The sequence below is a fragment of the Myxine glutinosa genome, chromosome 9 (genome assembly GCF_964187855.1).
Source record: "Myxine glutinosa chromosome 9, kmMyxGlut1.1, whole genome shotgun sequence".
Lineage (NCBI taxonomy): Eukaryota > Metazoa > Chordata > Myxini > Myxiniformes > Myxinidae > Myxine > Myxine glutinosa.
Genome location: NC_136269.1, coordinates 105,073,805 through 105,091,274, shown reverse-complemented (window position 1 = coordinate 105,091,274; position 17,470 = coordinate 105,073,805). Strand labels below are relative to the sequence as shown.

At 51.3% G+C, this 17,470-nt stretch overlaps 2 protein-coding genes and 1 long non-coding RNA gene across 3 annotated transcripts in view; 1 reads left to right on the top strand and 2 right to left on the bottom strand.

Annotated features, from left to right (window-relative positions):
• The window catches only part of LOC137435139 (autophagy-related protein 16), a 307,119-nt gene that overhangs the window by 190,345 nt on the left and 99,304 nt on the right, over nt 1-17,470 (bottom strand). The window lies entirely within an intron of this gene.
• The window catches only part of LOC137435134 (phosphatidylinositol 3,4,5-trisphosphate 5-phosphatase 2A), a 136,837-nt gene that overhangs the window by 45,371 nt on the left and 73,996 nt on the right, over nt 1-17,470 (bottom strand).
• Nucleotides 15,292-16,232, top strand: LOC144893652 (uncharacterized). Its single transcript, XR_013624584.1, has 2 exons — nt 15,292-15,425; nt 16,140-16,232. It is a non-coding gene; the product is annotated as an uncharacterized LOC144893652 (long non-coding RNA).

Sequence of the window (17,470 nt, the reverse complement as noted above, 5' to 3'; positions counted from 1 at the left end):
GAGGTGTCACAGCGCTCGGAGGGGACGTCTTGCTTTCCCTCAGCTCGGCGCGCATCTGACGTCACCTCTCTCTAACTGCGCATGCTCAGCGGGGAGTGACACGCCCTCGGCTGGTTGGTTCCGCCCCACTGGGGCCGGTCCGCCGCTTCCATTGGGTGCGGGGGTTACCGGGCTCCGCCCTTGACGAGGAGCCGACAGGGAGCCCCTGTTTGGTAACCCCGTCGAGCACATGTCCGATGGCGGCTCGTTGGGAAGGCCTGGTGCCCTCCCACCACTCCTACCAACCAAGCCGGAGTGAGGACGCGCACTCCCTGCGCTCGTTGTTGTTGTTGTTGCTGAACTGTGAGGAAGAGCTACGGGTAGGTATTGGGAGGTCCTAAACTTCCTAACGGTGCCATACAATCACATTCTGGTGCAACGAAGGGTCAGAATTAATGGAAACGAATCCTTAACTGACATAGACTAAGAATAACTAGCAAGATGTCCTATAGTTGTCTTACATGAGATGCGGTGGACCTGGATGCGACATTTAATGGGGGAAATAGGGGGAGGTCGGGTCTACAGAGTGTTGTTTACAGAAAATGGGACTAGGGAATGGGGGATTGGGGAGAGTTGGGAAGTATTGAGGAAATAGGGGAATATTTACAAGTGGATATGGATGGATGCAAATCCCATATCCGCAACACTGCACACCTTCTCGATCTCGGGCGTCCCGACCCGATAAATTTTTACCTACTTTAGTGTGGCACTCAGATGTAGTTCCCTCTACTATTAACTCAACCCTGAGTGCGACAGTTTTACAGATGTTCACAAATGAGTAAATATGTCCCCCTGCGACGTTGCACCCTTCTCCTAACAGAAACACACCCACAGGATAACCGAATCGCGGAAAGCATCCTCAAACTAAACATACAGCCGGTAGGGAGCATCATTTATACAAGACTACACTGATATTTACACTACGATCCAGGACCTGTTCTTTGAGGAACACATGCAGATGTTATGCATAGGGAGAGCACGCATGCCAGCATCGATACACCAACCCACGAGTGCCCTGTGGCCCTACGGCCTTTAATAATGTGCAGAGCACCCCTTCCAAGCACCAAAAGCACCACCCCCTTTATGCACAGTCAGCACCATCCGGTGCACCAATAAAGTGTTCAATAACAATGCACAATCAAGTGTCCATGGTCACCGGTGGTGTCGCAGCCGGCCGATGTTCTGCCGCTGGTCTTGCCTTCATGGAGTGCACTTGGCCTTCTGGCTTCTTTAGAAATAAAGAAAGGCGCCAACCGCGTCCATTTCTTAATTGTGGCCGTCAGGGGGGCCAACTAAAAGTGGTTCACCTGTATGGCATAGGTGCCACGTTGACCCAGAGGTCCATCACGGGTGGTGCTTGACCGCAAAAGAACTGCGGTCCATTGTGGGCGGCCACAAAAATTGCGGTCCATATGGTGTATCGATCCAGGCAGCAAGCAGCGGAAGTACAGGCCCACAACTGTGGAGCCAGCACCTCTCTCTCCTCTCTCTCTGCCCCAAAGCCAGATCCTCGGAGGTGGGAGACAAAAGAAGACAAGTGAGTAAGGTGGTAAGGGCGCAAAAGTGCACGCAATACAAGGTAATGCACACTGGGGGCACATGGGAACCAGGTGAGACAGGTACGTTCCTACCGTACGCCCCCCCCCCCCCCCACCAGGTAACCTACATTGCCCCTCCCTTACCCCTTACTGTATCCACAAAACACAACACTACCCATAAACATCTACTTTACACATCAACAAACGTCCCTACTGTCTTCCCCGTTCCTCCCATAAACCAAATTCGTCTTCTCTCCCTCCTAACCAATCAAATTTGCCATTTCCAACTCTCATCAAAATTTACCATCTCCCACTCAACATCAAAATTTGCCATCACCAATTCATCATCAGTCCCTCCTAAGGAGGGAGAGATGGAATCACCCCAATGTCTCATCCACGTCGTGATGCGTCTCACAAATCCAAACAGCAATTCTCATTTCCTGCAACACAAAACAAAGAAAACACAGGTGTGGAGTCATCATCATCACCTCAGGTAAGTGGCTGCGTATGGTGCGACAGGTTCATCAATCCTAACTATTTCCTAAATGACATTAACACACTTTACACTACCCGGGGTCTTTCCCTGCCAATCCATTGGCCAACTTACACTATGGGTTCTAAAAACCAATTCCCATTGACCAAACTGTGGTGCTTCTCAATTTGGGGTCTCACTCCCCCGATTCATCTCCCGGTGCCCTTGCACAATTTCTGGGCTGCGACGTGTAGCTTTCCCAGCAGGTCTACCCACCTGCACACCTCCATCACTGCAGTTGCCACCCGAGCTTACCTAGCTCCTCACCCTAACCTAACTAACTGGGGAAGGCCCCTCCTGGCTCTGTCACCCCACTCGGTGCCCTCTGGCACTGGGCTACCCGGGGTCCGTCCTCCGGATCCTCGGGCCCCATCCACAACAACTACTACCGGCTCCCAGAGCCCACCTGCGGCCTCACCTGGCTGACATCCTCACAGTGGTGGAGTGCCCAAACCAACTACACACACTAACAGGCTACACGCCCAGCCATTTCCACAACACTAATGCACCCATCCACAATACCATTCTGCAACCGCACCACAAATGCCAATATCAAACCACAATTTACCTATACCTTCTAACTACTCTTTAAACTACCCTCCCCGGGTACTCGTGAAAAGGGTCCACTCTTCCCCCATCCACACCTTCGCACCACGCACACCACTCCGTACCACTTACTCCAACTCTCTCCACACCACTCATTCTCTGCTCCATATATTCCACACACCTGTACTTGCACACCTGTGCTCTCATACTTGGTGCCGCCTGCACCCTTCTCTCCCCCAAAGCTCCTTCAATCATTCAATACAATGCACAACCACAATCGTTCCTCATGCACTGCTCCATACACTTCCACGCTCAAAACCATTCACAATCACCTTCTCAAGCATTGCCTAGCAATTCCTCATTACACCAAGCCCGAGAGGCACCCATCGGCTGCACCACGGACGCACCCACGGGCTGCACCACGGACACACGCACCGGCAGCACCACGGACACACCCACCGGCTGCACCACGGACACGCACCGGCGGCACCATGGACACGCCCATCGGCTGCACCACGGACACGCACACCGGCAGCACCACGGACACACCCACCGGCTGCACCACGGACACACGCACCGGCGGCACCATGGACAAACCCATCGGCTGCACCACGGACACGCGCACCGGCGGCACCATGGACACACCCACCGGCTGCACCACGGACACACGCACCGGCGGCACCATGGACAACCCCATCAGCTGCACCACGGACACGCGCACCGGCGGCACCACGGACACACCCACCGGCTGCACCACGGACACACGCACCGGCGGCACCATGGACAAACCCATCGGCTGCACCACGGACACGCGCACCGGCGGCACCACGGACACACCCACCGGCTGCACCACGGACACGCGCACCGGCGGCACCATGGACACACCCATCCGCTGCACCACGGACACGCGCACCGGCGGCACCACGGACACACCCACCGGCTGCACCACGGACACACGCACCGGCGGCACCATGGACACACCCATCGGCTGCACCACGGACACACCCTCCGGCTGCCCCTCGGACGTACCCACCAAGCATTCCACACACATGTTCGTCACTTGCACCCCATGCAAGCTCATTCACTCAACACAATGTCACTCATCTCACACTTCTCACAATACGCTTCTGAATACACCTCCAACACTCACACGGCATCATCTCTACTACCTGTTGCCCTGCTAACTTAGTGCTCCCCGTCTTCCCTTTAAACTAAGCACATACCACGTCATTATCATCCACACTACCCTCTCTGCGTCCCCACTACAGGTGTCATTGTCACTACCTAACCTTAACGTTACCTAATGTCATCTCTCTAGATCCCTACATTATATAACCAAGCCCTCCCTGGCTCGGTTGTCATAGCCACCCCATAAACTATAGCGCATTTGCCCCCATCATGGGAAGGGTGGCAAGGATGCCACCCTTACCCACCGGGCCCATTGCTCATCAATCCCCCAGTCCTCTGGCACTAATAAGCCCCCCTTATTCAGAGGTACTGGGTCCCGCCTCGGCATCTAAAGCCGAGGCAATCCACGGGGGCGCCTGCTCGCCGGTGTAAGGCCTTATCCGGTCGGCGTGGACGATCCGAGGGAGGGCTCGTGGCCCCATTTTGATTTTTACTACCACGTCACAGACTTGCGACAGGACGACCCCCGGGCCTTGCCAGGGAGAGGTGAGTTTCGGGCACCTACCCTTCCTCCTCCGGGGATTGAAGAACCAAATCTTCATCCCCGGAGTGTACTGACTCCCCTGGCTCCGGTGGTCGTACCTGCGCTTCATCTTTTCCCCCGCCAGATGGAGTTGGCGGTGGGCGAAGGCATGGACTAGCTCCATGCCTTCCTCTAGGTGACGTGCGTACCCCTCCCTCGGCGGGTTAACCACTGTGTCTGGCACGGGACCGCATAGCAAGTCGGCGGGAGCCCGTAACTCCCGCCCATACATAAGCAACGCTGGACTGCATGCGGTGGCCCCGTGCTGGCTGGTTCGGTAGGCCATGAGCAAATAAGGGAGATGTTCGTCCCAGTCATCCTGACGGGTGGCGGTGAACAGTGCCAGTTGTTGGATTAAAGTTCGGTTGAATCTTTCCACCATCCCGTCAGATTGAGGTCTTAAAGGCGTTGTTCTTGTTTTCCGAATTGACAGGAGACTGCACACATCTTTTAGCAATTTGCTCTCAAAATTTCGTCCCTGGTCGGTGTGCAACTCCTGCGGAATCCCATGCCGGCATACAAATCCTTCCACGAAGGCCTGCGCTACCACCCCTGCTTCTTGGTTGGGGAGGGCGTAGGCCTCCGGCCACTTGGTGACGTAGTCCATCACAACGAGGATGTACTTATTACCTAGGCGGGTGCGGGGTAGTGGGCCTAGGATATCCATGGCCACCCGCTCTAGGGGGGCCCCCACCTGGTGTAATTGAAGGGGGGCCCTCATCCTCTGTGCTGGTCCCTTTTTTGCAGTACAGGCGTCGCATCTCCGACACCAGTCCTGTATGTCGCGCCCCATATTCACCCAATAAAACCTCCGGCGTACCTGCGATGTCGTCTTTGTCCTGCCCAAATGGCCGCCGGGGCGGGTACCATGCACCTGTTGCAATATATCGGTCTTAAATTTATTTGGGACTACCACCAGCCAGGAAGTTTTATCAGAGGGAACCTCCACCCACTTGCGATACTAGATGTTATCCTTCAATTCCAGGGTTTTCCACTGAGCCCAATATGCCTTGGTCTGTGCCCCGAGGGGGGTGACCTCTTCCCCATTAGGTCTTTGCCCCAATCTCACCCATTCGTGCACCGGCCCCAGTACGGGGTCCTCCCGCTGGGCCGCGCTCCAAGCCAAAGTTCCGAATTCCTCATCTGCGGTTAGTGGCAAAATTGGCCCTCTCACCCGGGTTGCACGGACAACGAGGATCGGGTCCGAATCGCCCAATTGTTCCCTCTCCTCGTGTCTCGCACAAAATTTGCAGTTTTCTCCCAGACAAGGACGCCGAGAGAGTGCGTCCGCATTACCATGGGCCACATCAAAATCGTACTGCTGCAACTTTTCCAACCACCTTGCAATTTGGCCCTCCGGTTCCTTGAACCGCAGGAGCCATTGCAAGGAGGAATGGTCAGTTCTAACCAAAAATTCCCGCCCGTACAAGTACGGGTGGAAATGGTTCATGGCAGCCAGCATAGCCAATAACTCCTTGCGAGTGACACAATAATTTCGCTCGGGCCTACTCAAGGCCCGGCTATAATAACCAATCACTCTCTCCACGCCCTCCTGTGTCTGTGACAAAACTGCACCCAATCCTTCCTGGCTTGCATCCGTGTCCAGGGTAAATGCCCCGTCACTAGTGGGGTAAGCTAGAAGGGGTGCGGATGTCAAACACCCCTTCAATTGTAATAATAATAATAATAATTCATTTATTTTGTATAGCGCTTTTCCAGAAGCCCAAAGGCGCTTTGACAGAGTGGCAAACATAATGCATAACAATACATGAAAACAACAATTGCAAAAAGACAAGAATCAATAGGGAAATATTTAAAGCAAAAGGAGGGAGAAGGAGAAGGGATAGTCAGGGGTTAAATGCTGTGGGTTGAATGTTGAATGCAGTGTTGAACAGGTGGGTCTTTAGTGATGTTTTGAATGTGGTGAGTGAGGAGGAGTCTCTGATGGTGTGAGGTAGTGAGTTCCAGAGGGTGGGAGCAGCGATGGAGAAGGCCCTGTCCCCCCAGGAATTGTAGGAAGGCCTCCTGGCACTCCCTTGTCCAATTAAATCTCGTCCCCTTCTCCGTAAGGCGGTGAAGGGGCCGAGCCAACTCCGCAAATTTCGCCACGAAGCGCCGGTAGTAGGAGCAGAGTCCCAAAAATCCCCGCACCTCTTTGATGGTACGTGGTGCGGGCCACTCCTCTACCGCTTTAATTTTGTCTGGGTCCGTTTTTACCCCTTCGCAACCGATGACGTGGCCTGAATAGGCCACCTCCTTGGCAAACAAGGTGCACTTACTGGGGCTCAGTTTCAACCCTGCCTGTCTGAGGCACCTAAACACCTGGTCCAAATTAGCTACTGCCTGGGGGAACGTTTTGGCATGTACTAGGACGTCATCCAGGTACACCAGGCATGATTGCCATGGCATGCCGCTTAGTACATGTTCCATCAATCTTTCAAAGGTGGCGGGGGCGTTACACAAACCAAACGGCATCACAGTAAACTGATACAGTCCCTTACCTGTGGAAAATGCCGTTTTCTCCTTCCCTGCCCTATCCATCTCCACCTGCCAATACCCACTCTTGAGGTCCAAAGTTGAGAACCAATTTGAGCCCGCAACGGCATCGAGGGTGTCATCAATCCTTGGCAGGGGATATGAGTCCTTGAGTGTCACGTTGTTTAGCTGGTGATAGTCCACGCAGAACCGCGTGGTCCCATCCTTCTTTTTGACCAGCACAACAGGTGACATCCAAGGACTTCCCGAGGGCTCGATCACGCCTGCGTCGAGCATTTTTTCAACCTGCTCGTCAGCTTCCGCCCTCTTGCTCCAAGGGAGCCGTCGGGCGGCCTGACGAATAGGCCGGGCCTCACCGGTGTGGATCTGATGTTTCACCAGGCCCGTACGTCCAATATCCTCGGTGGACAAGGAGAAGAGGTCCAAATGGGACCCAACCAGTTTGTGTAAGGCCTCCCTCTGGGTACCTCCCAACTCTACGCTACTCCGATTTACCATCTCGCAAATGGGATCGGGCCAATTCCTACTTCTTATTGAAGGCTCCCCCTGGGGCCGGCTCGGCTGGACGTTCTCGCCCCTCACTGTCGCGACTTCCTCAACTGGGGTGCAGCCAGCTACCCTCGTGCCCCTCACTATATTGCGTGGTTCTGTGCTTATATTTATTACTCGGACGGCCACTACCGGTCCGTCCGTTTTTACAAGGGTGCGGCCCACGATTAAACCCGGTATGGACTGCGCTGCCACCGGTTCGACCAGGCCGCAGGATTCCTGCCATGTTGGGCGAGCTGCCCATCGGGCCGGCACTATCGCCTCGGCCCTTGGAGGAATGGTCACGGCCTCGGAAGCCTCCAGCTCCGCTCTCTCGGCCGTGCTCACTCCCCCTAACGGCAGCTCTTCTACTCCCACTTGCAGCATCCCTCGGCACAAGTCGATTTTACAACCGCTGGCAGTCAACAAATCCAACCCTATTAAACATGGGTCGCACACCTCCGCCACCCAAACATCTATCTCCCTCCTTACCGACCCTAACTTGAGGGTCACAGAACCACGCCCTATGATCGGGGCCGTTACCCCGGTAGCAAGTTGCAAACTATAATTTTGCAGGCGCTGGATCTTATCCCAGCCACCTGCGCTCGAATCAAGGACCACAGGGCTGATGATCGTGGCGCTAGCTCCTGTGTCCACTACGGCGTCTACCCCCACGCCGGCAATTTTGCATCTGATTGTCAGGCTACCAGTTCCAATTTGGCCACAATAAATGACCTGTCGCGTCAATGAGGGCTCTCCTCCATCCTCTTCTGCCGAACACCGCCCTACGTGCCCGACACCTTCTAGTTTCCCGGGGTCTGGCGGGGGGGTGTCTGGGGTCGGCTAACCCGCTCACCCCTGGGCGGAGTTGAGGACCTCAACCGCCGGGGATCATCCCGGCGCGTGGCTCGACAGTGCCGCGCCAGGTGACCCAGACGGTTGCAAGTATAGCACCTCACCTGATAAGGTGCTTGTCTCCGGAATTCCAAATTTCCCCCCCTGAAGGTCCGAATTGGATTACCCGCTCGTGGTCCACCGCGGGCCACCTCCGGGGCCGCCTGCCATGGTCCAGGTCCCGCCAGGCGCTGGTCCACCAGCCTCTGGACCATGCCCGCCAGGTCAGGACTCACGTCGGGGGCGGGCCCCCTAAGGGGTCCTCCCTCCATCGGGGGTCCCACCTGGCGGACCGCCACTGCGTGACGCTCGCTCCCCCGGGCCAGGGGCCTCGCTGCTTCCCAACGGGCTGCAGCGTCAGCCGCCTGGCTCAGAGTCTGCGGGCGCCACATGGCGAGCTGTTGCCGGAGCTCAATATCTGGGAGGGCCTGGATAAAATGGTCCAGCGCCAGGCTTTCCCGGGAATCCGCTGCCATGTTAGCATGTGCGATCCCCACTGCGCGGCGAATGTCGTGGGCAAGTTCACCGATGGCTTCCTGGGGCTTGCGTTTTCGCAGCACGAGCTGAGCTTTAACAAGCTCGCTCTGCTGTTCAATGCCGAATCGATTAATTAGGGCGTCGCGGAGGGCTGGCAGGGTGAGAGCACCCGGTGGTAATGCCGTCAGCACCTCCGCCGCCGCGCCGCGCAATGCGGCCGCCAGGTGTACTCCACCTTCGTCCTCACCCCAACCGTTGCCCTTACACACACAGTCAAACTGCGCCAGGTACGCTCGTAGATCACTCTTGCCGTCATACGGCGCGAGTGGGACCTTGTGGGACCACCTCGTATGCGAGTCGTTGCCCGCCTGCCGGACCCCGTGCGTCGCCCCTTGCGGGGTCAGCGCAGGGCCGAACCGGCCGGGCCCCCACAGTACATTACCCCCAAGGGGCTCCCGTGCCTCCCCTGTCCCTCTAAAAACTACCCCTGTTGGTGTCGATGCATGGGTCACGCTTCCGCAACCCGCTACCCATTCCATACCACCACAACCTTGCTCACTCACACCTCGCACCTCTCCCATCACCGGACCCTCTTGCTCGCACCCTCGTTCCATACACTCCGGACCAGCCATACACCTCACTCGTGGCCTCTCATGAACATCCGGGTCCATCTCGACCCCCAAGCTTATTAAATCACCTGGCGCATCATACGCACGACCATATTGGTCACCACTTACACCGGGTCCTCTTTCTCTTCGCTTCTCCTCCATCACCTGCGAATCCCTCATCCGGTTAATGAGCACATCATCACGATCCGAACACAGACTTTGGACCAATTATTTTACTTCCTCTTTTATCTCTTTCTTATCCTCTCTCCGTCGCTTCTTAATTTCGCTCACCCCTTCTTCCACTTCTTCTAATTTCTGCTTCACCTCCTTCATCTCCTCATGCGCCCCCTTAAGTTCTTCCTCTAACTCCACCTTATTTTTTTCTATGTGCTCCCGCACCTCCCGCTCTTTAACCTCCATCACCTCTACCACCTTGTTCATTTTCCTCGTCAGGTCCTCATGTACCGTCTGACACTCTTTTTTAATTACCCCTACGTCCTTTTTCATCTCCTTCTGTGTTGATTTTAAACCCTCTATTACCGCTGTGTTCTTCTTTACCTGGTCCCCCAACTCCTTTTGTCCCACTGTCAGCTGTTCTACTCCCAGCGTCAACTCCTCTATACCACCTTGCAATTTTACAGTCCCCTTTCTCACCTCCTTCTCCATGCGCTCCTCACAGTGCCTCACCTCCTCGCGCACTCCTCCGACCTCCTCACTCACACCTCTTCTGATCTCCCCTCCCATCACTTGCATCTCCTGCCCAGATGCCACCCTCATCTGCTCCATTTCCTCCCTGTGAGCATCCAATTTAGTTTCTACCCCCATTCTGACCCCCTCTATCTGCTGCCCCATTTGTTTAACTTCCCTTTCCGCTTGGTCCCTCATGTCCCTCAATTTGCCTTCCATACTGTTTTCTAACCCCTCTAACCCCTTTTTCATCCCTTCCATTTGATTCTCTTGAGCGGCCATTCTGTTTTCTACCCCCGTTAACCCCTCCTGTATTTCCCCTAATCTATTGTCTAATCCCTCTATTCTACTCCCTAACCCTCCGATCTGGGCCCCCATGTCCTCCCTCAATTTCTCGCTATTGGACCCCATGTCATTCCTTAAACCCCCGATCTGGTTTCCCATGTCATCCCTTAATTGCTTGCCCATTCTTTGTTCCAATTGTTCGCTATTCTGGGCCAACAGGGCCCCTATTTGCGCCATGAGGACTTGCATGTCCATCGGCGGCACGGGTACCGCTACCGCAATCCCATGCGCGGCGCCGACCTGTTGTTCGCGCTCCTCTTCCCCATGCCTAGCGCCGCCATTTTGCAAACCTGCCGCCCTCACTGCTTCGCTCTCCTCATGTCCCTCAATTTGGTCCTGGATCGACCCTGCCTCACTCTCCTCTACCGGAACCCAGCCGTCTTGATCTCCCATAGTGCGACTTTCAAAATTCGGGTTTTTGTAAAACAAAAGCAATTTCGGTACTTTATAATTTTGACCAAATTTTGTCTAGATGTTTTTTTTTTTTTTTTTTGGTTCGGGCCTCGTATCTCACTCCCCGACACCAGTTGTTACGGACCGCGGATTGGATGTTATTTACTGAGCGGAGGTAACCGCTGCCGAACAGTTGTTCCCCGTTCCTTCCCGACACCCGATTCACCCAGACGTTGGCCAAATCGCGCTATGCCAAATCAATGATAGAAAGGACACGACGACTGGGAAAGATGAAACGACGCAGTACAGTTCTCAAGACCTCCGGAGGAGGGTATAATTACAGTGGTGGAGAAAAGGGGGGTTGATTACAAGGCAGAGTGAGGTAAAGACACAGAAGAGATGGGCACTTAAATACAGTCTTATCTTTTCCCAGACAGACCACGGACAAACGGACAAGGTAGACTTACACAGGGATTGATGGCAGGAAGGGACAGGTAGGTCGATGGCACAAGGTGCACCTTGGCTCGGGGACAGGATAAACACAGTCCAAAGATGCAGGGAGGTGTCACAGCGCTCGGAGGGGACGTCTTGCTTTCTCTCAGCTCGGCGCGCATCTGACGTCACCTCTCTCTCACTGCGCATGCTCAGCGGGGAGTGACACGCCCTCGGCTGGTTGGTTCCGCCCCACTGGGGCCGGTCCGCCGCTTCCATTGGGTGCGGGGGTTACCGGGCTCCGCCCTTGACGAGGAGCCGACAGGGAGCCCCTGTTTGGTAACCCCGTCGAGCACATGTCCGATGGCGGCTCGTTGGGAAGGCCTGGTGCCCTCCCACCACTCCTACCAACCAAGCCGGAGTGAGGACGCGCACTCCCTGCGCTCGTTGTTGTTGTTGTTGTTGTTGTTGCTGAACTGTGAGGAAGAGCTGCGGGGAGGTATTGGGAGGTCCTAAACTTCCTAACGGTGCCATACAATCACATTCTGGTGCAACGAAGGGTCAGAATTAATGGAAACGAATCCTTAACTGACATAGACTAAGAATAACTAGCAGGATGTCCTATAGTTGTCTTACATGAGATGCGGTGGACCTGGATGCGACATTTAATGGGGGAAATAGGGGGAGGTCGGGTCTACAGAGTGTTGTTTACAGAAAATGGGACTAGGGAATGGGGGATTGGGGAGAGTTGGGAAGTATTGAGGAAATAGGGGAATATTTACAAGCGGATATGGATGGATGCAAATCCCATATCCGCAACAATATATATATATATATATATATATACAGTGAACCCTCGTTTATCGCGGGGGTTACGTTCCAGAACCCCCCGCGATAAACGAAAATCCGCGAAGTAGCGACCATATATATATTTTTTTTTAATATATATTTTAAAGCATTATGAACTCCCCACACTCTTATTAACCTTTCCCATACTCTTATAAACACTTCCTATACTCTTAAACACTTTTTACACTCTTAAACATACGTAATTTTAACAACATATAAAATTCTAATGGGTACTCACCATTGAAGATACTGTAGCTACCCATGGGTTCCCCAAGCAAGACCAGCATCAGAATCTCCTTGCTCCAGCCGGTGACGTCACCGGCGGGGATTCCCGGCGCGAGAGTGGCTGGTCACGTGACCGCTAAAGCGTGCCGCGCTTTGCGGGTATAATCAGCTACACCTGTTGATCACGTGACCACCGATTCACCGAAGCACGCCACGCTTGAGAGGCGTGGCTTTCGGTTTCTGGTTGTGCTTTATAATGCAGCCCGATAAATGGGCTTTTCAGTGTTCCCGAGGTGGTTTTGAGAATAAATATCTTCTCGGACGAGTTTGTGTCTTGCCCGTCATTTCGTCCGTATCAAGCAAGAGCCCCGGCTCTTCAATACTACAACTTGCGTGATGAAGATGATGATGAATTAGCTGTGCAGTACTGATGACGATGAAGGTGATGACGCTGGCGTTTTCCATACGCACGACTCTTTGTCTACCCTTCTACTGTACACTATGTACAGTATTTTATTTCTTGTAATATGTTTTAAATACTGTATTTTTCCTATTTCTTTACGTTTTTTAATTTTTTAGGCTAGAAAATGCTTATTTTACCACAAAAATATTTAAAATAATAGTATATAAAAATACATTTATACCGCAAAATCCCGCGATATAGCGAAAAATCCGCGATATAATTTTACATATACTAGCGAGAAAAAACCGCGATGTACCGAATCCGCGAAAAGTGAACCGCGATATAGCGAGGGATGACTGTATATAGATATATATAGATATATAAATATATATATATATATATATATATATATATATATATATATATATATATATATATATATATATATATGTACACACACACACATATTGTTATGTTTGTGGGGGGTAGGAGATGAAACAGCTGAGGAAAGTCAGCATGCTTGTATAAATTAGCATGCTCCAAATGTCGCGAAGAAGAAGAAGCGATCTCGATGCATCTAAGTCCGGTTAAGGCGTCTCCACATGGAGGAGTGGAGTTGTGCTATCTAGGTAGTGTCTGTAAGGTTAAATTCCCCTGGATGTGCTTGCTCCTGTGATTTTGCCCTAATGTTCTTATAAAACTCAGCCAGCCAGGCAATGGATTAATTCGCTCACTATGCCACCAGGTCTGACAAAACTATCACATTTGCCAAACGACAAAGTAAACCCCCGACATCACCCGAACACACAGATTAGACTCCGCCACCCTTCCCCCCCCCCCCCCCCCCCCCCTCCCCACGATGACTCGTAACAAGGAGGCCACGTACCCATAATTGGTAATTGGTGGAGTTTATGTAAAACATCAATTATCTATGTAAAACTCTTAAATGGTGGAGGCGCGATGGGATGATGGAGCAGCACTCGGTGATTGTACAGTGTGTGACTTCGGCGGTCGAACATTCGAGAGCTGAAGGGAAGAAGACGCCGTCTCGCCATCTTTGTCTCTCTCTTCTGGTCCTGGCTGCGTGGTGGACGGTCACTCCTCTCGTGCGCGCGCGTGCAGAGAACCTTTGGAGCATTGTGGAGTTTTTGCAACGTTGGAGGAGGGGGGGTTTGTTGGACTGTGGTGTTTTTCGCGGTGAGCTGGGGCCACGTTGTGCTTGGCGATGGAAGCAAGGGAGGGCTGGTTGAGTGCCTGCTCGTTTTCTGACGCGCGGGTTCGGAGCCATTATCGGGACGCATCCAGCACAAGTGGCTACACCGGCAGCAATGACCAACGTGCCCTCGACGCACTTTGGGGCCAAAGCTGAGGGTCAGCCCTATAGTAAGGGAAGTTATTTTCATCTATCTTTCCCCCTTGTTTATATATGAGTCTGAGTGGAGACATCTCAAATTAGGAAAATGTTTTTACCTCAACATTTTTATTGCTTGCATTATTTTCATTGAATCATTATTTGTGACTTTCATTTCTTGTTTCATTTTGTTTCCTTGTTCTGTGGGTTCGGATTAACCCAGTGTGTTCCTGATTAGATAAGGTTTCGGGCCTTTCCCGCACACGCCAAAGACAATCTCACCAAGGTTCGAAATACACCTCGGAGTTAAAGCTCGTTTCGGCTATTTCTCCGAGACTGGTCTTCATCGGCCACGGACAAGACAATATTATATATATACTAGCAAAAGTACCCAGCGTTGCCGGGTAACAATGAGTTGCTTCCTGATGGGAATATGATATACGCAATCTGGGTCCATCATCTAGGGTCCATTAAAAACAGATCGCAGGTACAGTGGAGCAGTGGCGTATCGAGGAAAAATGACGCTCGGGGCACAATGTCAAATTGCCACCTCTCGTAACTTCCCATAAGTCTGAATGGTGTGTGTGTGCGTGTGCGTGTGTGTGTGTGTGTGTGTGTGTGTGTGTGTGTGTGTGTGTGTGTGTCTAGGATACGGCGGCAAGCAAAAAACCGTTATAGGTGACAGTTTGAGCATTTGAAATACAGTTTGATCCAGAGGTAGGTGGTGTGGACACGGAATTGTGTGGAACAGAAATGAAAAAAACGAGATGTGTCCCTGTGCGTCCCCGTGTGTGTGTGTGTGTGTGTGTGTGTGTGTGTGTGTGTGTGTGTGTGTGTGTGTGTGTGTGTGTGTGTGTGTGTGTGTGTGTGTGTGTGTGTGTGTGTGTGTGTGTGTGTGTGTGTGTGTGTGTGTGTGTGTGTCCCCATGTGTGTGTGGGTGTGTTTGCATATTGGGTCAATTAATTTGTTCACCAATCAAAAAGTAGAAGCAGATTTTCTTTTTTTTTGATCTAAAGCTCAAAGGTCAAGGCTGCATAAAATCATCAATTTTCATTTTGAATTTTTTTTAACCAATTTCGTTTGAGCATATGGAAGAACAAAAGAAGAGGAAGAAGGTGTCTGATACAAACGGACACGGACCACAGAACTCAAATAGACGTAGAAGAACTATGCAGGCCGCTGTGTGGCCCCTCCGCCGCAACGCGGCAGCCATTTTAGTTAGCGCAAGACACCTCCGCTTTCTGCGTACAGATAGGCCTATTGTTAACATGAGCAGTGTGAATGTTCAACAAATATCAGCAATATGCCTTCTTGTGCTGCAATAAACTGTACAAATCGACTTGTGAAAGGTTCTGGGAAAACATTCCACAGGTAAGTAATTTATTTTTCTTAATTATGAAGAGTTTACTCGCCAAACTCTAGTTAAACTTTCACGTTATGCACAGATGTAGTTTTTCGTTTATGTAGTCCCATCTGTTAGTTTGTGTGTGTTTGTGTGTGTGTGTGTGTTTGCGGATTTGTCAGTGCATTTTGACTTGAACCAAAGGCCGTGCCTTTGCTTGAACTTAAGGACTCTAGCTCTTAATATCTTCTCTCCCAATTTTGTTGAGCCACACACAATTTTGGGCTGTTAGGAGATGCATAAACATGTTCAGTTATCAAGGATCTAGGTTAACATTTGTCGTCTAATTAGACTAATAGGGTTGTATTTTGTAATCGCTTTCTTTATCGTTAGTAATTGTTACTTTGTGGAAAATATTGGTGTGACGCGTGAGTGAGTGCAATCTGTGCCCATTTGCCCTAGTTAATCATAATGTAGGGTGAGAGCCAAGATAACATTACGAGTTTAACTGATAAAAGAAATAAAGCTTGATAAAGTATTTCCCTTGCTGTGTGTACAATGTCGCCAAGCAAAAAATATTGGGGGCTAGAGTATGGTCTAGTGATTGAATTTTCGGACACTGTACCGTATATAGAGTGTAGAAAACATGTGGGGGGCAGGCGCGTAGGAAGCAGTTTTGGTTGGGGGGGGGGGGGCAAAGACCCAAGGGGGCTCACAAATTTTGTCTTTTCTTTTGAATATAGATTTCCCAAGGATGGTTCAACCCTTCAGAAAGAATGGCTCGTAAAGATGAGGAGGGACAAGTGGACACCCAGCAAGTATGCCAGCCTATGCTCGGATCATTTTGATGCTGAGTGCTTTGACCGTACTGGCCTGATAACCAGACTGGGCTGAGGAGCCCAGCAATGACAGATCATGATTAGGTGGATGTGCCGAATGTTTCTACACTTTCAGAGTACAAGAACTCCGTGATAGGTTATGTTGCTGGATATGTTGTGAAGATGACTGAAAAACATCTCTCTTGCGAAGAGTGTATTGCTTCGTTAACCACTGGAGAAGTGATGGTCGGCAGCTTGCTGGAAAAGAAGAACAGAGGTGGTCTAGTGAGGCCTTCTCCAGACGTGGTGAAAGTCTGTAAAACAACAGAGAGGTGTTTCCAGAGGATGCTAAGTGTGACTGGAGGTGAACTCCCTCAAGCGTCTCGTCTTACTCAGGCCATTTCATCTGCTGTTCTTGCCGAAGTGAATTGCCACACCATTTTTGGTTCCCTGTCCGATCATATGTTTGATTGCGAGGCAGATAAGAATCATGTGTACATTCTCATAAAGCGTATTGCTTCATCGTACGTCAAGATCCGAATGCATCATCTTGCCCGATTGAAGAATGAGAAGTTGAGTGGACCATTTGTAAGAAAACAATTATCAAAATTAATCTTGTTCAAACACCAGTGAGCTTTTATACAGAGATTTCTTCGGATGGCTTGTGAAAATGACATTCACATGTTGTAATGGCATCATTATTGTTTGTAACACTTACAATGTAAAACTTACATTACAATGTAACACACATTGTAATGGCATATGTTTTTAATGCTTTTTCTACGGGAAATATATATATCTGTATTGTATTTTGACTGAATGGAAATATTGGAAAATACATTACTAGAAAACTAAGAAAAATATTCATGTTTGTTCTTGTGTTTTAACGTGCATATTAAATTGCATTCATCATTATAGATTCATAGAATAGATTTAAAGAATTAACAAATAGTAGAAAGAGAGAGGGAGAGAGCATATAGTAGAAAGAGAGAGCGAGAGAGAGAGAGAGAAAGAGAGAGAGAAAGAGAGAGTGAGTGTGTGTGGGGGGGGGGGGGGGGGGGAGGGAGGGGGAGGAAGGGAAGATGTAAAAACATGACGAGAAGGGGAAGATAGTAGAGTGAGAGAAGGGAACAGGAATGAGGGGAAGGAGGGGGGGGGGGTGTAGTGGAGAGCACAAAAAGTCAAGTTCTGTGATGGAGAAACTATCATACTGAGAATTGGCATGAGAAGGGAGTGGAAAGGGGGAGAGAGAGAGA